The sequence below is a fragment of the Phodopus roborovskii genome, unplaced genomic scaffold (genome assembly GCF_943737965.1).
Source record: "Phodopus roborovskii unplaced genomic scaffold, PHOROB, whole genome shotgun sequence".
In the NCBI taxonomy this organism is placed as follows: Eukaryota; Metazoa; Chordata; class Mammalia; order Rodentia; family Cricetidae; genus Phodopus; species Phodopus roborovskii.
The window spans coordinates 13,156,854-13,182,008 of NW_026126629.1; the positions used below are offsets into that span (position 1 = coordinate 13,156,854).

Below are 25,155 nucleotides of genomic sequence, written 5' to 3' on the forward strand. Positions count from 1 at the left end.
TGGACCTTGGGGACTTTAGCTCAGGGGTGAGAGGAAACTGCTCCTGTGTTCTATAATGACAGCTGAGAGGACAGCACAGTCTGTCTGGTGTGCCAATTGTCACTGTGACTCGTCACCCAGATGAGCACTTGTCACTTCCTGTGGAGAGCCACCTGCTTTTTCAAGAGAAGCTCTGCCCCTGCCCAATGACTTAATCTGACTTTGCAAACCCACCCCATAATTTGGTAGTGTAGGGATCCCTGGGGATCTTGCAGATGAACTTGCCAAAGACATCCTATTCCCAAATAAGCTTGCAATAATGAAACTATCCTTTGCCTCCTCTCCTGGGCCCCACCTCAGCCTGCTGCATGTTCTTTGGCCTTTCTACTCAGGCCAAAGGAATGCAGAAATATTTTCTCCATTAGTGTTGCCTGTTTTCCCTCAGTACCTCATTTCCAGTAGAACACAAATGTAGCCCACTTGCTCCCATAACCAAGGCAAACCTGTGTGCTGGTTTTCAGCCCAAGATTCTAATTACTGTAGGAACATGGGGAACAGTAACCACATATTTATGAAGTATTTATAAACATAAAGACCTTAAAATTTAGGGTCTTTATGGTTAAAGATAATGAATTCTTCATTGGATGCCTATTAAGAATAGCAGGACAGAAAAGTGGGGTTGTAACTCAGTTGGCAGAGGAACTGCCTAGCATGCATGTATCCTGGGTTCAAATCTTAGCACAATATAAACCAGACATGGAGGCACCCATCCATGATTTCTGCATCGAGAAGAAACAGCAAGTTTTAAAATTCAAGGTCATTTTCAGCTACACAGGAACTCGAGGCCAGCTTGGGATACATGGAGACCTTACCTCAAAATAAATAAAAATGAATCACAAGATAGATGTTATTCTAGACTATTGGAGTAAGGAAGGGTACAATATGAAAGTTTGTCTGCTCCTCTTTTACATGTTGCAATCTAATTCTTAAAATGTAATATTAAGAGTCAAGCTTGTTGTACGTGATTTGTTCACATGACAGAGTCCTCATTAATGAAATTACAATTTATTTCTGGGAGATTCAAGAGACCTGTGAGCTCCTTTACACCTTCCATACACCTAGAGAAGGCTGTCCATGAACCAGACATGTGGTTCTTTGTGGACACTGGTATTTTGCTCTTGGGCTTCTCAGAGATCTTTCCAAGCCACGCAGAGGTTCATAAGCCTCCCAACTGATTATATTCTGTTAACAGCATCACAGCTAGACTATGACAGGGAAAAAGAAGTGGGGACCAATAGCCAGTGGGCAGACAGAGAGCTGCTGGTGTGGAATATTATTGTAACTGGGCAAAGATGTGTTACATTCACTTATATTGTGGAATATTACTTTAACTGTGTGAAAGTGTGTTACATTTGTTTCTGCTGCCTTTGTTAACTATGTAAAGATGTGTTGCATTTGTGCTAATTAAATAAAATTAACTTGGGCTCACAGAGGCAAGGTTAGTAATTAATTGACAATGAGTAACAGGGAGGAGGTTAGCATGATTTTTTTTGTTTGTTTTTTGGGGGTATGGAAGGGCATGGCTTTGGGGGACATCTGCAAATAGAGAAAATTAGCTAGTTGCTATTCTAACTCTCTGAGCTTGCATATTTTCGTCCTAGCCTTTAAATCAAGAGTTTTATTAGAATGATAGAGATTTAGTTAGCACACCTTTAGCAGAAGCAACAGAGCCATTGTTTGGGGGGAATAGAATTCCCCTAGGCTACAGCCTTAGTGGACAGGCTGCTAATAGTTTAAAGCACAGCAACTGTAACAAGGTGAAACTGAAAACTGCTAAGAAGAATTGGTTAGAAGGGGCAGAGAACCTTGATCACATAATAGGAAGGGTGTCAAGAGACTAGTGCAACAGAACTTTCTCTGTACAACTGAGCTTAGCAGATTCAGCCAGATGCCTCTTTGAGTGGGGGTGCCTTGTGAAAACCAGCTTGAAGCTAGATCCAGAAGAAAAATGTGGTCACTGTTAGTGACCAGTCAGAGTTCTCCAGAGAAGCAATAGTTTGTGTGTGTGTGTGTATAGTGTGTGTGTGTGTGTGTGTGTAGTGTGTGTATAGACAGACTGAAGTTTGATCCATAAGGTGGTTATCTAGAGAAAATAATCAACAGTGTGTGCATGTATGTGTATATGTGTGGTGTGTATGTGTATATGTGGTATGTGTAGGTGAACGTGTACAGTGTGGGTACTATGTATATGTATGATGTGTATGTTTATATGTATGTGTATATGGTGTAGTGTATGTGTGTGTATTTGTGAATATAGAGTGGGTATAGTGTTTACATATGAGGTGTGTATGTGTATAGTATGTGTGTAGTATGTTTGTGTGGTGTGTGTGTGTATGATATAGTTTGAAAGAGAGTGAGGTGCTTACAAGTCTGACATATATAGTGCAGGTCAATTTTCAAAAATTTTGAAAGCCAGACAAGATTCTGTAAATCTTCAGGGCAGGCTATCAGGCCAGAAACTCAGTTTCAGTTCTTTTCTTCCTTCCTTCCTTTATTCATGTGTCTATGTGTGTGGCATGCATATAAGTATCTTTAAATGTATGTGGAGGCCTGAAGCTGGCTAGTGTCAAGGATCTTTCTCAATTGCTCTCCTCCTTATTCATTGAGGCAGGGGCTCTCAGCTAAACCCAGAGTTCACCAACTGTCTCTCAGGACTCAACTATTGAGTCCCCATCTCCACCCTTGCAGTTACGAGTAGACTCCTATGCCTACCTGGTATTTATATGTGCCATGAACCCTAATACCTGCCAGGCAAAAGCTATACCCACTGAGCCATCTTCCTGACCCAGAGACTAAATTCCTGTTTTGAAACAGAATGTATTGTGTTGTGAAAATCCTCAGTAGGTTCTTAAGTGATTGGATCTGGATCTGGCCCACCCACCTCCTGGAGGATCCTGTGCTCTACTTTAAGTAGATGCTAACCACATCTACAAAATAGCTTCACAGAAACACCTAGACTAGTGTTTAACCATATAACTAGCTAACACATCTTGGCTATGTTGGCACATAAAGTTAGCTCTCATAGGGTCTGAAAAAGCATGCACATTTGAAAACCATTATGAGATGCCTGTGGCTTCCTTTGATTAGGTTCCTTGCAGTCCCCTCCCCAGCATTAATTTCATAAAATAGAGAAGAAAGTGAAATAGAGCACACCTCAAATGAAGAAACTATAGGCAGAGGTTCACTGGCTGCAAAGCCTGCATGTCTGGGTCTCTAGCTGATGACCAGCAAAGATTCAGGTATTTCCAGAGAAGCTGCAGCATGGCAAAATTCCTTGGTAATGCCATTACAGACATTGTGGTATTAATTCCAAGTGGTTCTTAGACCTGAGACTCAGGGTTGACTAGAACAGGAACTTCCATCTCCCAGCATGTTTTTGAACCTCAGGGACAAGCTTTGGACTTGACAGGCATATGGCATAGAGAGAAATGACCAAAAGTCCTCCCTTCCCCAGCTGGGCCATTTTAAAGAAAGCATCCTATGCTTAGATGACTCTTAGTAACCTTAGCCCATGCAATGGGAATTAAGTGGAGTGCTGGCTGTTCTGGTGCCTGGCCAAGCCAGGGGATGGCTTTGGCTTCTGTTTCCTGTACAAGTACCCTTGCCAAAGAGTGTGGCTAATCCCCAAAGAAGCAGAAGCATGGAAATGTTTCCCTGCTTTCTTTGATACAGTTTCCCTGTGAGGGTTTAAAGCGAAGTTGTTTGTTGTTAGATTAACAGTTCTTTCCGTTTTTCCTTACAGCATCCTGTTCTCCCAGGACTCAAATGTTGAAGGCTGTGCTTAAAGCCAAAGCCGAAAGATGCCTGGTCTGGGCTCCTCCCCGATGACCAAGCTGTTGATTGGATCAGACTCAGCTCTCAGGAATTCCTGCCTACTCATTCATCCACCAAATCCATTTAAGAACATGTTCCCTGTGCTTGTCACATGTCAGATGTGAGGGTAGGAGCTGAGAACACAGCTGTGACAATTCTAGGGTACCGATTCTTGCAAAAGGACCCTCTGTTCCCTCATCCCCATGGCCAGATGTGTTCAGAGATATCTGATTCCACTTTACGATGACTTTATTTTTTTGTCCCACATGTTTAAGTATTTTAAAACATCTTTTAAAAAGTATCTCATAGAAGACAAGTTTTCAAAAACTAATAAAATGAGAAGTATAAAAGCTAATAAAATTATGATTTTTTATATCCATGTCCAGAAATATAACTGCTAACACACTGATATATTTCTTTCTGATCTTTTTTTTTTCTCTAATCCATGTAAACTTGGAGACATACCACATCCCTGCAATAGGAAGAATTGGTCCTATCACCCATTCCTTCCAAAGAACTTTGGGAATTAAGGGTGTTGGCTAAGAATGAAATAAAGCCTTTTTCTAAGGGTGGCTTTGCAGACCCTCCAGGGTAACCAAGAGTACCTCCACAGAAGCATGAAATGGTTGCTTTATTAGGAGCCACAGGAAACAAACCAAAAACAACACATCCCAGCAATACAGAAACTGACTGCAGGATAAAGGGAGGTGCAGACTAATTATATGGTTATCCAGGAAAGAGCAACTTGCTTACTGAGGGTTGGGACCCTATCCCTGACAAATTAGTGCTAATACCTGTCTTTGGGAGAAGTAGGTGCTGATGTATGTAAACAGGAATCAGACTCAAGGCTCATTTAGGTGGGGATATTGCAAAGAAAATCTTACACAGAGGCTGAGAGATGGCAGAAGCATGGGAACTTGAGTTGGAACTCCAGAATCAATGTAAAAATGTCAAATGTGGTAAATGTGCATGTGTAGTCCTTTTGGTTGTGAGTGGAAACACAGATCCTTAAAGCTTGCTGGCTGGCAAATGAGAGACTATTTCAAAACCCAAGTCAGATATGTAGATGGCAACAGAAGAGCAATGGCTGAACTCTGGCCTCCATATGCATGCGCACACATGGGCATGGGCATGGACACACACACACACACACACACACACACACACACACACACACACACACAGTGTGACCCAGTGCTAATATCCATCTAACCATCAAAGCCCTTCTAGACCCATGTTTCACTTTGGTCTTTGTTGCTGGGGACTTGAGAAAGTGTTCTACAAGACAAACACTCCTCCTCTTACTTAAGCAAAGCCCCTGGGTGACATCAGGGTAGGAGATGCAGGTTAGAATAGGAGGATATATGTCCCTGGAAGGGATGTTTCTCCCAGGAGAAAAAGTGGTTAATTACAAATTGAATGCTACAAAGACCTTGCTTTTTGGGGTTTTGTTTAACGAAAGAAAGGGAAAAAATATTATGACTCACTCTAGGAGAGACACTGAGCTATATAGAAACACAGGATGGGAGTCACAGCATATCCCTACCTCTACAAAGAACATTGTTGATGTAGACATAATAAGATAGCCTCTATTGATTGATTTAAACTGCAGTAATGGAGCTATAATGGGAAAAAACAAAGGAAAAGAAAGGTGATGTAAGAACCAGATCATCAGCATAGAAAGTTCATTTTCTGTTTCTATAACAAAACACCCAAGAGCAGACAATTTATAAAGGAAAATATTTTATTTTGGCTCCTGTTCCTGTTGGCTGGAAATTTCCAAATCAGGCAGCTGCACCTGGAGAAGGTAATATGATTTAACACAAATGGGGGAAGGAAGGCCAAACAGGCATATTCCAGGAGAGGAGCCAGATCCTAAGACTTGCCTTCATTCACTTCATGGCAAGTCATTCTTGAAACAACTGACCTAGACCCACCAGTATGAGAACTCACCCCGGTTCACTGTCCTTTGCCTTGTGAGTTTATAACTTTTTGAAGGTCCCACCATTTTGTAACAGCATTCCGTTGGCAGCTCAATTTCAGTGCCAGCTCTGGTAGAAACAAAGCATATCTAGGCCACAGTGACTGTAAAGTGATAACGTGTAAGGTTCATAGATTACACATGATGACTTGGAAGAGATGAGATGTGCTCAGAGGTGGCATGTGGTCTGCCTTAGCATCATCACTGTATGTACTCCTAGTTCTCTTAATTGTGTCGGTATAGAGTCATCACTAAAGGTTTATAATCTATGAAGCATAGCTACCCCCGCCATTTGCAAAATGGGAGTGGGTTTTGCTGTATGGCTGTTGTAGAGAGAGTGTACCCTATCCATGTGCTTCATTGGGGACGAGACACCCCGGCCCTGGTTACTTGGCATAGCCAATGGTCTAGGAAGTCCTGGCCGTGGAAGATCTTTGGTAATGAAGAACTTTCTGAGACCTTGATCAGAATCTTCATGACAGCTTGAGAGAAAGCTCACCAATTAGAGGATTTGCTGCATGAACATGGAGAACTGAGTTCAAATCCCAAGAATCTATTTGCATTCAGGTACAGTCCTAATGACATACCTACAACCCCAGTTCTGTTGGCAGTGGGGTGGAGAACTGACATGTTTTGCTGACCATCAATCCAGCTCCAGGCTAAGTGTCTCAAGGGCACATGGCAGAGAGTGACAGAACAGGACACCTGGTATCCTTCTGTGGTCTCCTTATGTAGTAAACATGGCTGCATTTACTCTCACATATATACCACCTGTATACACTACAATATTTTTTTAACTAATCTTTCTTACTGCCGTATGTTAGATAGAGGTAGTTCTGGCTGGGGAAGACAAGGAACTACACAGCTCTGTATATGGTCTATGGCCTTTCCAGTTAACACTAGCCTATTGACATTTTTTTTTCTCTACATGTCTTGAAAATTTGCTTTTCATCTTCATGACATCTGGTCTCATGTGACTGTGATATTAGTGGCAAATCTACATACAGAATACTGTTTTGGTTCAGGGTGCAGTGCCAGAGCCCTTCTCTGTGCTAGGGTCCTGGCCCTGCCACTTTCTATCTTTGACATTGAGGTGCACAGCTGCAGTTCCTGCCTCTGAAAATGAGACCATTGCAAATACCTATGCCACAGAGCATTAGTGAGACATAAAGAAATGCATATATGCAAAGTGCTTAGAACAAGGCCTTCTACTTAGTAAACACCCAGTAAACCCTAGTTGCTACTTTTAAAAAATTTGCCTATCCTTCCTTTAAGTATAGGGTTTCCTTTTTACAAAATTTCACTTTCATAACTTGGGTAATATTGTGTATAATTTCCCAGAATTTAATTATACACTGTAAGGATGTATCTCAGTGACAGAGCATGTCTCCAGCATGTGGGTTCAATTTTCAGCACCAAAACTTCCACTTAATTATATAGCGTCTTAGTCAGTGTTCTATTGTTGTGAAAGGATACCATGACCACAGCATCTCTTATTAAAGGAAGCATTTAATTGGGGCTGGCTTACAGGTTCAGAAGTTTAGTCCATTACCATCACAGCAGGGAATAGGGCAATATACAGGCTGGGAATTGTATAGCCAGATCTTCAGACAGCAAGAATAGAAAGCCACTCAGCCTGGTTTGGGCTTTTGAAACCTGAAATTCCACCCCCAGTGACATACTTCCTCCAACAAGGCTACACTCACTCTAACAAGACAGCACCTTGTAATGTTTCTCAAGTAGTACCACTTGTGATGGAATGGTACTACTTCAATATATGAAGCATTCAAAAATATGAGCCCATGGAGACCATTTTTACTCAAACCACCGTATGTAGATAACTCACTTTCATTAGATAATAATGCATAGAAAATAAAAATAATTTTAGTTTTCATTCAAAGGTAAATTTATGTATATATGATGTATCTGGCATATGTGCTTAAAATCATTCCTCCCACATATATACATTGTACATATAAACATAAAAAATAGAACTATACAAAAATGAATTTTATCCCCTCCCTCCTTCCCTCACTCCCCACTCCATTCCTTCCTTTTTTCCTTCCCTCTCTTTCTTCCTCCCTCCTGTTCTTCCTTCCTTTCTCCCTCCCTTCTTTCCTTCTTTTGTAGACAAGGTCTCCTGTAGCCCAAGAACTGACCTTGAACTTCTGACCTTTCTCGATCTACCTCCTGAGTGCTGGGATTGCACATGTAAGGATGTCTTGTTTCAGTTGTGTTTTATTATCATTATTTTCTAATCTTTACTGATTCCTATTTTGCATTGGTATTTTATGTTCAAGTTTAATTTCATATCTTATAGTAACAGAATCTCCCAGTGAAAAGGCAAATGTGATTATCAGTTTCTTGAGAGTCTCCCTAGAGATGGCCTTACCTTTGAATTTATAAATATTCATATCCATCCATATTTCTTCATGTACAAATTGCAGTACACTGTACCTATGTACCTCTTATCCTGTTCCTGGCTTTTCCTCTTTGATATATAGACTTAGAGCGAGTTTTACCTGAGCACACTGGGAAACGTTTGTTCTTGTTAATGGGATGACATTTCTTTGTCTTTGATTCTCGGAAATAACTGGGGCCACTGTGGGACACCATGGCAGCCAAACCTGCTCTTGGCTTCTTATACTAAAGATTCCAATGAATTTAATATAAATATATTCCAATGGGGGGATCATTTGCCATCCATCCCACCTTCAGAGGCTTGCACCACACCCAAGCTTTGACCTTCCTGCCCATAAGGAAGAATGAGGCAGTGCTACCCGTGGAACATTCATTCCTGCCACCAAACAGCTGAGCTAAAAAGGGAAATGGCTCTTTCTGGAAGGGCATGTGTGGACCTTCAGCAATGACATGCTGATGCCTGGCAATGAGCCCAGAATCACAAAACTTTCTCAGCCATATCAAACAAATGGCATTTGCACCATTAGGGCAAGGCTCAGCAATATCAAATCAGCAATGCTTCAAGCTTTATATGTGTGCTTCTCCTTGTGAATAAATAAGGGGTCACTTTACACCAGAAACAGTCTTCCTGGCCCAGGGCTACACAGTAGCTTCATTTCCCCACCTCTGGGGCATGTGTAGGAACCCCAAGCACTGAATCTCTTAGCAGATTGTCACTTCCTGGAGAGTTAGGATTGATCCCTAATTCAAAACACACACACACACACACACACACACACACACACACACACAGACATACACACATAAACACAAATTCACATACACACAGACACAGATACACACACACACAGACACAGATACACACACACAGACACAGATACACACACATACATATACACACAAACAGACACACAGAGAGACAAACACAGACACACACACACAGACACACATAGACACACACAGACACACACACACATACCTACCTCACTGTGTGGTCCTGGCTGACCTGGAACTCACTGTGTAGGCCAGACTGCCCTCAAACCCACAGAGATCTTTGCCTTCCAAATGCTGGGATTAAAGGTGTGCACCACAGTGCTAGGCTCCCCCATCAACACTTTCTGAATGTTTATGTTTTACACAGGTCAAGTTTTAGGACTTGAAGCATGCACGTACATGCAGGTTTAGCTTTTCTTCTCATTTCAGCATGGCACCCTGCCCCTGTAACTCTCGTATATAGGCCACAATTGGCTTCTTGACTGCTTCTTGTATATTTCTATTAAAGAGGATCCAAGAAGAAGGATGGACTTTTTCACATAAATTTCCTACTAGATCTTGCGATAAGCAAAGCTTCTCAAGTTCCCTGGCTTAACTCAAAGAAGGTAAAAAGGAAGGGAAATCATCATTGAACTACCTTGAACTCCCCATGGCAGAAACTGTCCCAAATATCCAGTGTCCCTTTCTTAGTGGTGGTGGGCTTTGTCTCTAGGTACAGGGCTGCAGAGAAGAAAGGGCACATTCACCGGCTTCTGTGCAATTAGATGTATCTATGAATGAAAGATTGACAGAAGGCACATAAAAGGAAATGTCCTGTGACCACATTTAGGAGCGTTCCTGAAGAAACTTCTAGAGTATCTTTTGACTTTTATCATCATCTGCCTGGGATACAGATGTTGACTTAGCTCCCAAAGGTGAAGTTGTGAAAGAAAAAGTTGTTGAATACAATGCATTAAATAGCAAGATAGACATTATGCAGGACTGCCTTGATAGATGAATAGAAAACAAGAACCATCAGGAATTTGTCATCAAGGGTCAAGGGTGGAGCTCAGAGGCTAGAAAATTACCAGAAGAAAACATCAAAGGCAAGGGAGATTCCAGGTAAACTGACCTAACAGGATTCTTGTTCAAGGCAGGTGTGGAGCTCAGGCATCACCTGGAGGATGATGCTGGTGAGGAGCCTGCTGGATAGAAGGAGATCAGATATGGAGGATGGAGGCTTCTGGCCAGACCTACTTAGCAGTATTCTTTTCTAATACTATTTATTTATTTATTTATTTATTTATTTATTTATTTATTTATTTTACTACATCCCAGGCACAGTTTCCTCTCCCTTCTCTCTTCCCGCCCCCCCCCTGTTCTCATCCCCCAATCTACTCCTCTGTTTCTGTTTAGGAAAAGGGAAGGTCTCCCATGAGTATCAATAAAACATGGCATGTCAAGTTTCAGCAGGACTAAGCACCTCCCATATATTAAGGCTGAACAAGGTGACCCAGCATGAGAAATAGGGTCCCCAAAACCAGTAAAAGATTTAGATAGCCCTTGTTCCCATTGTTAGGAGTCCCACAAGAGGACCAAGCTACACAACTGTAACATGCATACAGAGTGCCTAGGTCAGTCCAGTCCCTTGCAGGCTCCCTGGTGTATGCTAAGTCTCTGTGAGTTCCCATGAGACCAGGTTAGTTGATCCTGTGAGTTTTTTGTCCCCTCTGGCTCCTAGAATCTTTCCTCCCTCTCTTCTGCAGGATTCCCTGAGCTCTGACTAATGCTTGGCTGTGGGTCTACATCTGTTTCCATCAGTTCCTAGCAGGATTCTTGCTTACACTGGACAATGTAAAAACAAACATGAAAGTCCAAGAGTTAGGCCTAACTAAGAAAAAGCTGAGAGAAGCTTGAGAAGAGTTTGCCTAAGGGGAGGGTTGCTGAGGAATATTATTTAAAAGTGTGTTACTTTTGTTTATGTTGCATTTGTTTAACTTTGTGAAACTGTGTTATTGTGCCTGTCTAAAACATCTCTTTTGTCTAATAAAGAGCTGAATAGCCAATAGTGAGGCAGGAGAGAGGAATAAGTGGGTCTGGCAGGCAGAGAGGTTATATATGGGAGAAAAGGAGGAGGGTTTCACGGGCCAGCCATCCAGCCACCCGCATACACAACAAGCCATGGAGAAAGAAGTAAAGAAAGGCATATAGTAATGGAGAAAGATAAAAGCCCAAGGCCAAAGATAGATGGAATAATTTAAGTTAAGAAAAGCTGGCAAGAAACAAGCCAAGCTAAGGCTGTGCATTCATAACTAAGAAGGCCTTTGTTTGTGATTTATTTGGGAGCTGGGTGGTGGGCCTCCCCCCAAAGTCAAAAGACTAAACAGCAAGGAGAGTAAACATCACACAACAGAGGGTCACTGTGAAGGACTTCACTATAGAGGGGGTAAAAGACTTCAAGGGAACTTGATGCCTGATCTCATCCAGCCTTAGAGTTGCACATTTTATTTTTCCATAAGGTAGAAATTAATTCTGGTCAGCTGTTTTGAATTATGCTTTTAAAATCCTAATAACATGAATTCATAATGTTGTCAGTGAATCTTAGGATCTGGCTTTCCAATTTACACAGTAAATCACGTTGCTTGACACTTCAACCCTTCAGGGCTTGGAGTTGAGCAGGACATGGGAGCTTAAAATGATCTTTTAGGAGGTTGGATTCTTGGCGGCAGCTTGATTACTTACATGGTGACCGAATTTCAGCCCCACACCTGCTTGACCCATGGTATGGTATAAGGGATAGTAGACTATGTGCCTTTCTCCAGCTGAGCAGCTGCATGCATCTTCATCCCTTTCCAATCTCTATTAGAAGAGCTGGCTGCTGGTCAGGGACCTGGGATGAGGATATGCTCCACAACAGAGAAATTGGTAAGAATGACTTTGTTTCTGGACTGTAGAAACAGCTAAGGTAGTAATAAGGAAATATGAGAATTAATAATCAAGCATCAGGGTGTGTTTCAGGGGATTGAAAACTATTGAAAGAAAAGCATTAAGAATTAGGAGGAGTCTAGACAAGCCGACTTAATAGAATTAATTGCAATGAAGCCAGCTGGGATGAAGTGAGGAAGGTGGCTCATGGGTCAGTGTTAGGATGGCTTGTTGACCCTAGCACCAGCCTTAGTCAGTGTTTGCATGAGTTTGTTGACTTAAAGGTGGAGGTAGTTTTATAGGTTTAGGTTGTAGCCACTTTTTTTCTCATGTATGTGGTAGCAGGTATCGATCCCAGAACACGAGTATGGTAAACAAGTTACTACTGACCTATTTCTCGACATTTTTGAGGAGTCTCTCTGGGAACTGGTCCCCTGGCCTCTGTCTAGTTTGAAGCCATATGGGTCATTTGCTAGGGTTTACTGCTGCCAATGGACATGGAGTGTCCCTGTGACTTCGAGAAGGTGCTTTTCAGTCCATCCCCCATTTCCTGTTGAATGGGATGTCAGCTTATATAACCATACCCTCTGTGTGCTAAGTTGAAATCTCTGTCTTCTCTATGGAAGTCCTCACTCAGTGTTCTCAGTTACTCCAGGATTATCCTTCATCTCTTTGTTACCTGGTGCATCCTTGATTCAACAGCCTAGGGCAAGACTGAGTATGATCTCAGGGTTCAGAAGAAATCTCCTTTGTTTTCAAGAACAGAGGTGATGCTGAGTCATCCAGGGAGAGCTGACACCCTGTCACCCTGATGGAGCTTTCCACCTGGGAGGATAGATAGGCAAGGGACATCCTTTCGGCTACAAGAGGAAGAAGACAGTGCTTGATGAGTGCAATTCCTCCTCATCTCTATAACACTCAGAAAACTGTATATAGCCTTCACCTCATAGAGCCAGATATCATCTTATAGTCAGAAGCAGGAAGTGGAGGCAGCCATGGACACTGAGTCTTTTAATAAAATAAAAATAAAATGATTCAAGACTTCCTAAAAATTATCATTTTGAAGGCCACCTATAAACAAGTTTTAGTAACTGATTGATATTTTCCTAATTTTTTCTAAAACAAACAAACACAAACAGCAGTAGGGACCCAGGGGGAAAATACAGACTGACTGTATCCAATTAGGGAAATTCTATTTCTCTGTCATTGTGGGATGAGTTGCACCCTAAATATTGTATTTTTGTTGTAACCTCTAGTCACTCAGAATGCAATTTTATTTGGAGATGGAGGCTTTAAGGAGATAACAAAATTAAAATAAGATCTTAACCCCACACAAATGATGCCTTAATCAAAAGAGACTAGAAAACAGGCATAAAGGGAAGAGCATGTGGCATCCACAAACTAAGAAGGGAAGCTTCAGAATGATTCCAACCTTGCTGTCATATTAAAAATCTATGCATGTGGAAATCAGAGGACAATTTTATGGAGTGAGATCCTTCCCTCTACCTTTACATGGGTCCCAAGGGGTTGAATCTGGGTGATCAGGCTTATATGACAAGTGACTTTATCTGTTGAGCCACCTTGCCAGACTCTTGCCGACATCTTAATGTTAGACTTCCAGCCTCCAGAACCACAAGAAGAGGTCCATCTCTGTTTAAATCATTCTGCCTGAGGTTCTTGCTAATGGCAAATTAATGTCTGCCTGGCTAGGAGTGTAAATAAACTTCTCTCTGTTTCGCATTTTACAACTTTTGTATCAATGGGAGCATGTTAAAATTGTATCTAGTTACTGAGCATTTTCTATGTGCCAGGCATTGTTCCAAGGCTTATATATGTTTGCTCATTGAAATCACAGAACAACTTCATTTAGTTCTCATGTGAAGGTATGAAAACTGGGGCATAGAAAGTTTCAGTGGCAAGTGTCAGACAGTATTGTAAGCTAGATGCTCAGCCTAAGGGTTGTCCTTCCCACGAAGCCTTCCCACCCAAAATCAACAAACTTAGATTTTCACACAAAGAACCCCTCTCTCTAGATAAAAACAGGGTCCTGCTACATAGCCCAGACTGGTCTTGATCTCATGGCCCTCATGCCTGCCTCCTTCTTCCCCCTGAATGCTAAGATTACAGGCATATGCCATCCTAGCTAGTTTCTGTGTTGGCACAAGTCTGCCTATTGCACCTGCTATCAGAGCCATGTGGAATGGTAGATTTTATCCTAGGTTTAAAAGCTAAAGCCACGAGCCACAGTGAAGTCTGTGTGGCTTTAGCAAGTAGCAACTGTCCCTTCTTAGGAACACTAAGTGACTCATAAGGAGGAGTGAAGGCATTTCCTCTTCTAGGAGAGGTTGGTCACTGTGATTTTAAGCATTGGAAAGCCTTCCTCAGCTTTGAAGCCCCTTCCACTGTGTTCATAGCTGTAAATCATTTTTGAGAAGCTTTGCTTGAAAGGACTTTATAACTTAAGAGAGAAGAGAAACAAACTATTTGCTGCCCAGTGACAGGCAGATTTAGGGCTGGAACACTAAGAACTGTCTGGGAGTAGGAGACAGGATGGGGGTGGGGTGGAACCTGGCCCATCCTTAAGAGGTCCCAGCTGTCTCTTGTAGCCTCGACTAGACTAGGTCTGAATATTAAGATGGTTGCATGGGGGCTTTGGTAGATTATCTAGGAGGGTTACCATTGGCAGCACACTAGAGCTGCCTGAGAAGCACCAGAGGAAATGGTGCCTGTCCAAAATACTCTTGGGAGAACTGCTTGGAATCCTGACTCCTGACTTCCTGAGTCCCATCCTCACGAGGAACTTATTAGTAAATAATCAAATAATTGGGCCGTCCTTAGGAGTCAATTAAATAAGTCTCCCCCTTCCTGTTATTTTCAGTCTTTTACTGTTGGTTCCAGTTTACAGGTTTCTTCAAACTTTCCCCTTATTTCTTCTATTGGGTTTCCATATCTTTCATTTCCAAGGGCTCTCTTGCCTTTTAAGAGTCTTTCTTTCTTTATGAAAAAATAAAACCAAACATCTATTCATATTTTTGCAACATGACTTCTTGCTCAGTTCTTTGCATGCTACAGTGCCCATGTAGAGAGCAGAGGATAGCCTGTAGAAGTCAGTTCTCCTATTCCATCATATTGCTTTTGGGGATCAAACTCAGGTCATTAGGTTGTCAGACTGGGCAGTGAGTGCCTGTTCATGCTGAGCTATTTCACCAGCCCAATTCTTCCTTTATAAAAGGGCATTAATGGCTCCATGAGGGCCTCATAATCTTGTTCATTTGTAATTTCTGAAGACCCTTACTCTAAAAAGACTCTCCAGGGAAGCGATTTCAAGTTATGTATTTGAGAATATACAATACTTTAACATAACATACACACATGCATGCACATGTGTATATATATTATATGTATGTACATATATTTTATATATATATATCTTCTGTTCAATCTGATGAAAAATTTATAATAAAATTGTAGGATATGCTCACCTACTGTTCTCTAGACTCAACACCACACAGATCTCTATAATTTATTCTTCTCTATTTCCCCTCATCCCCAACAACCTCCCACTAGACTTAATGGGCATATTCTGCATTATCTTGTTATTTGAAAGCTAAAGGTTTTGTTTAATTTAAGAAAAAAACATTATTAAGTGTATGCATGCATGTGCATGTATATGGGCACACATGTGCCATAGCACATACACACGGAAGCCAGAAAACAACTTATAAAAGTCATTTCTTTCCTCTAAAATCTGCAATTTCTGGGATGAAACTTGGGTTGCCAGGCTTGGTGGCGCACTTGCCTGCTGAGTTCGCCCAACCATCATTGTTCATTCCAGTTGTTAAGAAGCTGTTCTATGATGCAACCCTGCAGGATCACTTGGCTTTCCATGTCTGCTCTGACACTACTCAGTAAACTGAGAAATAAAAAAAAAACACAAGGAAATGTGCATTCCTATCATTGCAGTTTGTACCCTCTGCCTCCGACTCTTCATCATCAGTCCTTCCCAGCTCATGGGCTTGGGTCATACTCCAGCTCTCTCAGCTGTTCTTTACTGGTCAAAGGTTGACACAGTTGTGATATTTTTTCACATGACACGTGACACTTAGATCCTTAGACCTTTATGTCTTATCAGGAGTTGGAGAATTTTTTTCCACCAGTATGGAGATTGTTGGAGAGGCATTCTAGTCATGTAGTTCTCCATGTCTCCTCCCTAGAGTAGCACTGTAGTTCTCTGGGTACATGACAGAAAAGCAAATTCCTGTGCCCCACCCCAGGCATACTGAATTTGAAATTTTAGGGCTGGTGGCCAGCACTCTGTGTTATTTGGATCTGAGGCATGCTAAACATTGTGAGCCAAATGTCCAGCTTGGTCTGCCTTCCCACCTGTAACCTCAGCCACACACAGCCTTCAACTCCCCAGGTGTCAGACTTCTTAATACATAATTCTAAGATGGTGTTTGAACGTATTTTCTTAGAATTGTCTATTTGGCATCCTAACAAATGGTGACCCTTGTTTGCATTTCCCTTGCAACCCACTTCTCATGAGCATGTAAAAATCTTATGACAGTCTTCAGCCTATTGTAAGTCCACACTACAATCACCCTTTTGTGTGACTTTCACAAACCAAGCCTGTATTCTCCCGATCTAAATAACCCATGGTCAGTTATCAAACAACTGGGGAGGTGTCCGTGGTTTAGAGTTCTCTGACATTATCCACACTAGTCATTCCCAAGATATTCCTACCTCTCTCTTTTCCTTTCCCACATAAACATAATAAAAGCTTTGGTCTAGGCTGTCTCTTCCCTCCTAAGTCCAATGCTTCTCCACATGCCTCCGCATGACTTAGCATTCCATCTTTCATGAAATGTCAGCAATAAAGATCTTCTTTCAACACCTTGACCTCTCTGTGTATTACAGTCACCCCACAAATTAAAATCCTGTGGAATACATTTAAATCAGTGCCTAATAGAAATAGAAGCAATGTGACACTCAAGGAAATGAGAAAATTGGGACAAAGATGACAAAATAGGAATGCAGAGAATTAGACGAAGCCTGGAAAGATTCATACGCATCCAACACTCAGTAAGTCTTCTACCTTTGTAGAAGAAAGGGAAATGGCGATCCAGCTCTTCAAATTGCCAAAGAAAACACATAATTACCTCAAACACTCAGGAAGTCACAAGACAACAGCCAAGTTGTTCAGAGAAGGGAAGCTTTTCCTGGTGTGGGGAACTGAAGCTCACCCTGCCCCTCTCAGATCCTTTATGGAGACTGTTGAAAAGGGAGCGTTGTGTCTGGTTCCCAGACACAGGCTGTGGAGAGCCACTTCTTTCCCATCTCTCAATTTAGATTGTAGCACAGACTCCAAAGCATTTTTAGTAAGCTCATCTCAAGAATGATGTGCCTGAGTGGGGCTATTTCAGAGCTCTGGGTCTGGTGTTTGCTTTCCTAATGGTTTATTTAATCTTAAGAAATGAACTGTAGGCAGACCCTGTCTTTTCCAGCATTTTAAACATGCACATTACCATCCACACAGTTAAATCTCCCTACCATTATTTAGTTGACCAATTAAAGAGACAAGTAATGATGAAATGAAAAAAAAAAGGAGATGTATTCAATATGGCCACTTAGGGAAGCAGAGGAAACAAAGGGTCCAGTGACTACCAAGTCTACCTTCAGGACTATTGACAAGAGCTTTAAGTTTAAATGACACCAAGAGATAGTCGTAAATGGAGCAGTGCTGCCTAGTTAAGGTGTCTCTTGCCCACCCCTGACCTACCATTGTCTCAGCTCACTCAAGCCAATCTGTAAAGTGGTCTGAGAAATTGTCAGAACTGTGGGAAATCCTGGGAGGCAAATTTCTCCTCTGGATGGCATTAGACCTCCAGGGTTGTTTGCATTTTGCATTTCTCCATGATGGGATGCCTCAATTAAATTTTTTTTTTTTTTTTGGAATATGTTTCAAGAGTCTGATGGCCAAAGGGAGGTGCACAAGGACTCCTCCCTTACCAAGGTGGTTATTTCAGTGGTATGGAGAAGTGGTGGTTTTTTTCAAGTTCTCTTTCAGTGTTATTAATTTCAGTCGAGCTGTTGGGGTTAGCAAGGAGAACAAGCAGTCTAGGGCCAGATAAAGAGCACCTTCAATGATTTTTATAGACAGCCAGATACCACAGGCTTGCATGATGACCGGTCCAACCATCTAGGAACAAGCAAGAGATGGCTTATGAAAGAAAGATAGAAGCCCCAAAGAAAAGGGGTACCGGGCTCTGGCAAATGGAATTCAGATCCATATCATAGGCTAGGTCTCAATCTCAGCCAGATTCAGTTTCCATGGCTGAGGCCAAAACAAAATGTAGAAAGGGAGGGTGGAAGTCACGCTTGCTCCAGTGTTCAGGTCACGTCTACTAGTGTGGAGCAGGAGCTGACAGGTTTGGTCGTGGTCACGTAGCAAATCTGAAGCCAGATGGACATTTCGAGGTAGTCAGCCACGAAACTGGAGTGAAAGGTTAACCCCAAGAAAGACCTGAGTCCAGCACCAAAGAAGCAAGGTCAGTGGCGGGGCGGAGCCTGGGAACGGCTGGCGCGAGGGCGGGGCGGGACAGGAGGCGGGGCCTAGCTTAGGAGACTCGCGCCTGCGCGCCGACCACGGGGGGGCGGGGCTACGCACGCGTAGTGCGCGGGCCCCGGAGGGCGGAGTCCAGGCGGGCGCCGGCCAAGGGAGGGGGCGCGGCGTCCGTGAAGTCCGGCGCTCCCTCAGGCCATGGAGGCGATGCTGGCTGCTGCGGGGCAGGCGGCTGGGCAGATGGGAATGTGACCAGACTGGCCCTCGCCTCTGTTCCATCCTCGGGCTGGCAGGTCGCTGGGCGACCCGCATCCGGGCCGCGGCCGAGGAGGCAGCGCGACCTCCGCACGGTGAGAGCCCGGGGTCAGGGCCGGGGTCGCGGGGGCGCCCGAAGGTGCCCGTCTCCGAGACGCGGCGCAGGCGGGTGGAGGGCCGGGCGTCCTTGGCTACCAGCGGTCTGGGACGACCCTAGGAGCCCCCGCCCCCTCTCCCGAGCTGCCTGCGGTGCAGCGGGCAGGCCGGACGCCCCTACCCGGCCGTGCTGTGATGGGAAGGGGTCGCGGGACGCCCGGGCTGTATCCTTCCTGCAGCGGGAAATCAGGGCGAGGCTGAGAAGCCCCAGGATGCTCGTGTTCGTAAGGGAAAGTACCTGACAGCCCGGGATGAGTGGGATTTTTTTTTTTTTTAAATCACTGAGTCAAAACAAAGACACGCCCTAAAACACGTCTGGGGAAAGAACTTTGGTATATTACACCGTATCAATACGTTTAGATGCTCCCCCTTCCTCTCTCTGTCTCTCTGTCTTCTTTTGGACATCTATTTTTATGCAGTTTTAAATGTACCTACTTTCTTGACAAAGTAAGGGCGGGGGGCATTCGTTTGAGGTGGTTTTGGCGATAAAGCCTGACATTGGACTTCAATAATTGCAAATTCATCTCTGCTGCTACCTAGCCAATTAGGCTTGCTCATCATCTAGAGTAGGCCTTAGCAGTGGAAATTACTGGCGCAAATACTCTTTGCTGTCCCAGATTAGAATGTCCAGTTTCACTTAGAGAGAGAAGGTGCATGCCTTTAATCCCAGAATTCAGGAGGCAGAGGCAGGTGGATTTCTGTGAGTTCCCGGCTAGCCTGATCTACTTAGCAAGCTCGAGGCTAGCCAAAGCTATATAGACCTATGTCAAAATGAGAGACAGATATATATATATATATATATATATATATATATATATATGAGAGAGAGAGAGAATGTTTTTTTCAGAGTAGCCATTTAAAATCATGTTTTACTTTTGGTCAAGAACATTAAGTATTAATGAATATATGTATTTAGATAGTTGATTAACTTATCACCGTTTAGGCTAAAAAACTTTAATCACATTTAATGCGGAAGATAAGTACAAAACATGCCTTATAACATGTAATCTATAATTGTTAAGGATGTAAGCATTGATGGATGGTTTGCAGTCAGTCTTCTTCCCAGACTTTATTGATGTTTTGCCTCTCTTAATTTGTTAAAGCGAATTGATCTTGTATGGTGGTTTTTGTTCTTGTTCAGAACAACATTGGCCTCAATCTCTAGGTTAGAAGTACTTCCAACCCTTCATTTGTACTGTAATTTGTTTCTTTAATACGCCATAACAAGAAAGCTTGAAGCTTTCCCAATTTCTGGTGCTTGCCTATATCCTCATGTCATCTACAAGTATCCACGTCCTCTCCATGCCACTACATGCAGTTCACAGATGACATCTTCCTGTTCCCTCTGTCCAGAATGTCTTCCTAGGAAACATTTTGCTCTTATGACCTCAGGAAAGTGTTGAATTTGAATCTTGTCCAGGCCTCTCATCTCTTGTTTTCACTGATCCATTTGGACCATCCCATTGCGTACTTAGTACTTTGTCATTTGGGAGTTAGTGGTTTGCTTAAATATGTCTCCCACAGGCTTTTGAGTGTCTTACTAAGTTTGTTGCTACAGCACACACTGCTAAAATCTATTTACTGAATGCATTTTGGTGAAAGGGTAAAGGCTTGAATGCAGATTAAAGATAAGCAAAACATGTTTAGACTGTCTTTCAGTATCAGAAAACTTGGAAAAGAATACCATTATTACTTTTAAAAATGGTTTATTTTTATTTTATGTGTTTTGGTCTTTTGCCTGCATGTATGTTTGTGTGTCAGATCCCCTGGATCTGGAATTACAGACTGAGCTGCCATGTGGGTGCTGGGAATTGAACCAGGATCCTCTGGAAGAGAAAGCTGTGCTTTTTTTAAACTGCTGAGCTATCTCTCCAGCCCCAACATTACCACTTTTATTTGTTTAAGGATGAAGTAAAAATTGATACTGTTAGGGATGACATCCTAGATATGATGGAAAAAAGTCAATCTACTTTTTTTATTGAGGTGCAGTGATTTGCCTAATTATATGAGTAGAAAGGGACAGAGCTGGGAATACAACCTTAGTCTTTTAACCATCCTTGTAGTTCACTTTTACTCTCTTTTATTCTAATTCTACATCCAAAGATTTTTAAAAATTATATTTATCTAGAGAGGGAGAGGAAGAGAGAGAGAGAATATATGTGTGTGTGTTCATGTTCACGCATACTCATGTTCCTGTTCCTGTGTGTGTGTTATGATGGGCATGTGCGGAGGTCAGTTGTGGGAGTGGGTTTCCTTTTACCAGCATATGGGTGCTGGGGATAAAAAGCTGTGCCAGGGCTGGCAAGAAGCACCTTAACCTACTGAGCCATCTTGTCTCCCCCTACCCCTTTAAAGAGTCTCACTGTAACCCAGGCTAGCCCAGAACACAATGGGTTGTTCAGCTTAGGCTGACCTCACATCTCTGCAGCCCATCTCAGCTTTCTTAGTGTTATGATAACAGAAATAAGCTACCAATGCCTAGCCTCTGATTCTCAGTAGAGGTTTTACCATCATGGTGAGGTATGAGAGAGGTGACGTTTATTCGAGAAGGACTATATTAGTAGATATTGAAGTTGAAAGATTTCACAGATCATTTGGTTCAGCTCTAAAACTTTTTCATTTTGAGCAACTAAAGCCTGACAAAGCAAGTAGCTTGACTCTGTCTCCATTCAATCTCTGTTGCAGCTCCTGACTTCCTGTTTGTGTGTTTCCCATTGCTTTGTGAAGAAGTCAGCTTGTGCTTTCCTCCTCCTCCAGGTCCTTAGCTGCCACTCCTAGGAACCTAAAGCCCTTGAGTGACTGAGAAATGTGATAGCTCATTTGGGAAAATGGGAGGAACTGGGCTTTCACCACTCCACTGGGGTGCAGTTTGCACTTTGGTCTGGGGAGCCTGTGGTCACCATATGGAGATCCTGCACAATTCCTTCTGTTGGTGAAGTGAGACTTCAATATAATTGGTTGACAGCTGGGTAATAGCATGGCTAAAATTACATGTATGGCTTGTGTGTTGTGAGAACAGCTTCTCTGATTACTCCTGTGATAATTTTTTAGGAACAAAAAGTGATTATTGTAGGTTTATGTTTCTAAAAAGTCAGTTTTAGCTATGTGCTTAGTATAGTGGACCTGACCAGTTCCCAAAGGCATTTGTTTTGTAACTGGTCAAAGAAACAAAATCAAGAGAAGCAATTCCTTGATTCTTGTTAGTTCCAAATAATTTTATACCACTAACTGATTGGTGTGTAAGTGTAATCTTTAATCTGTACTTTCATATTTGATGGGTTTTCTTTCTTTCTTTCTTTCTTTTTTTTTTTTTTTTGCTAGTTTTTATGCCCTTGGGTTATTAATCAATGTGATAGAGCATAGTTAACTATTTCTAAATGGACATGTAAGTTGTTTATCATTTGTAAGTAGTGCAGAGATTATATTTAGGTGTCCTGGATGGCCTAACTAGAATGCCTCTCCCAGTTATGTTCAGGATTTTGCAGTTACTGTATTGCCACACATTCATCATCTTTTTTTCCTGTAGGCTAAAGGCCCATGGGAGGAATTACAGCATCAGAGGATATGAAGATTTTTTTTATCAGTTTCAAAAGCTCTTGCTAGATTTACTTTAGAAAGATTTGTACTTCTTCCAGCAGAATTCAGTTGACTAATTTTGTCAATACTTTCACGGCCTTTTGTTTTGTCTTTTAAAAAATGAAGGTAAGAGATTTTCTGTCTAATACTTAAATGCACATGCAGGTTTTTTTTTTTTTTCTTCTCTCTATGAATAGGTTGTCCTCACCCACTAATTCACTGAAGTATTCTTATTAGCATTAACACTGAAAGTTTTTTGTTACTTTTTACATTTATTTTGAGACAGTTTCTTGAAACCTAGGCTGACCTTGAATCCTGATCCTTTTTATTCTACCTTCCATGAATTATAGGCACGTGTGAACATACTGACTTATCTTTTAGTATTGAAGACTTGGTAGTTTTTAAAGATTTTATTAGAATCATTGTCTTTAAGAAAATACTTTCCAATTTTGTGTTTTAATTGTGAGGTTTGAGTATGATGGTACACCACCATCTGAAGCATGGTGTTTAATTAGCCTTTAGATCCATCCTCCTGTCTCAGGCCATACTTCTGTTTGGTGCTTACTTTTGAAAGATGAAATATGGAAGTATTAATTAGAATGTTTAGCAGGATGCTTCTTAAATCTTTAGACTTATAACCCTTTAAATGCTCTTGAATACCTTAATGGACTTTTGATTATTTAAATTAGAATTTTTGATATTTATCAAAGTATAAATATACATTTATTTTTGATTGCTTAAAGTAACAAATCTATAATGTATTATAATAAATTTAAGCAAACCAAAGTGTTTGTGAATGTAGTGTATTTAAATTTTTGCTTGTTCAGTGTTGGTCAGAAGGTCATTTCTGACTTAACTTGAATTGTTAATCATTCAAAAAGCTACAAATCAAAACCTTATTATCTGCTCTTTTTGGGGGGGAAGTGATATATTCTAGACAGATAAGATAGTCCAGAACAATAGTTACCAGATATACTCCACTAACACCTGGCATTCCAGAGTTTACTACTACTCATTGGCCACCTAGAAGGTAGGTTCTTGGTGTCATTATTTTATGGATGACATATAAAGGGATCTGCTGAAGATAATGTAGGTAGTTCTAGCAAGCCATGACACTGGACCTGGTCTGACTTTTCTTTAAAAGGCGCTGTTCAAATGTGTATTACCTTATTGCATTGCTAAAGATTGGACTTCCTCTTCTGTGCATTTGAAAGATTTATTTTTAAAACCAACACTTCCTGACAGGTGAACTTTCTCTAGTTTACCTGTTTGTGTTGACTTGTAGCTTAATTTGAATATGGCTGGAGGATCATCTTTGAGGATTTCTTGATCTTAAAAATACCCTATGATATCTCTTAGGGAGATGGCTGATGTAACAACATAGAAATATATTAAGGTGTGTTTCCCATAGAATATAATTGAAATAGATCATATGTGAAATGAAGTCTGAACTCTGGTAGAAGTGGAGATTGCAGGTATTTCTTGAAAGATAAAAGGTTGTGTGTAACCCTTTGTACGAGGGTGGGAATGTGGAGTGACGATTTGGAAAGAACTGAGATTGGAGTGTCCTTTGTTGTGTTCTTTCCATTGCTCTGTGATATGTTGCACCTAATCTTGTGATACATCTAATCCCGATCTGATTGTGTGCTTGTCAATGATAAGGGCTGAGTAGGAAATATGAATGACTGCTGGATGACATGACACTGGAAGAAGGAAGAGACTTCTGGGAAATAACAAATCATGTAGTTCAAAGGAGTGACCAAGAAAGCAAGCCCTGGAATAAAATAGGTGTAGGAGAGTTGAGGGAACCACAGTGAGGGAGCTTAAGGACATACTAGCATTGTGCATTTGGAATGCCATCCCAGGCTGTAGTTAGTTTATGTGCATCATGTGGCAGTTTCTATTGGCATTGACAGCCCTTCCACCCCCACATTTTCTCAGCATTCTGTGGCTTCCTGTCTCTTTTGTTTTCTAACTTCTGATTGCCAGGGTGCTGATGCTGGGGTGTGACTCAGCCTATTAAGCGATCAGCCAATCAGAATGCTCCTTTCTTTTTGAGTGAATTGACCAGTCAAAAAAATGTTATGTGTAGCCTTTGAGCTTAGTTCTACTCTATTGAGTTTGTTGCTTTATGTCTCCTAGTGACTCTTTGGTATTATGGTTGCTTAAATTGAGGCCTGGAACTATGAGGAGGTAGAGGATTCTTAAAGATCTGTGGGAGCGTGGGAGATGTTTTAAGTTTACTTGGTCAGGTTTTTTTTTTTTTTTTTTTTTTTTTTTTGAGCTGGTGTCTTACTGTGTGATCCTGGCTGGCCTGGAACTCAGAGATCCACTTGCCTCTGCTTCTTGCTTGGTGGAACAGAACCATGGTGGTCCATAGTTTCTGTTTTTATGGTAGGCATTGAAAAGGCCAGATGACACCTCACATGCTACTTGTTGTTTTCAAAGCCCATTCTTCACCCTTTAAATTGCAAAAAGAAGAACAGTTTCTAATCCTATGGTTTTGGATTGGCAGCCTCCCCACCCAGCCACCTCCCCACACTAAGATACCATAATCTCTGATGAGTGAGCTGGTAGTATACACTAGGGACGACAAAGAGGCAGCCATCAAAGGTTCTTTGACTAGTTCTTGTCATCATATTAATGATATTTGGTTGCAGTCTGAGTGCTTTGG

General features: G+C 41.8%; 1 protein-coding gene across 5 annotated transcripts in view; it reads left to right on the plus strand.

Moving 5' to 3' along the window:
- The first annotated feature begins 18,614 nt into the window (after window positions 1-18,614).
- Window positions 18,615-25,155, plus strand: part of Ccser2 (coiled-coil serine rich protein 2) — a 120,290-nt gene continuing 113,749 nt past the window's right edge. For all 5 annotated transcript variants that reach the window (XM_051206859.1, XM_051206862.1, XM_051206864.1 and 2 more), the window contains exon 1: window positions 18,615-18,844. The gene's annotated coding sequence lies outside the window, so the exon portion shown is untranslated. The remainder of the gene's footprint in view (window positions 18,845-25,155) is intronic.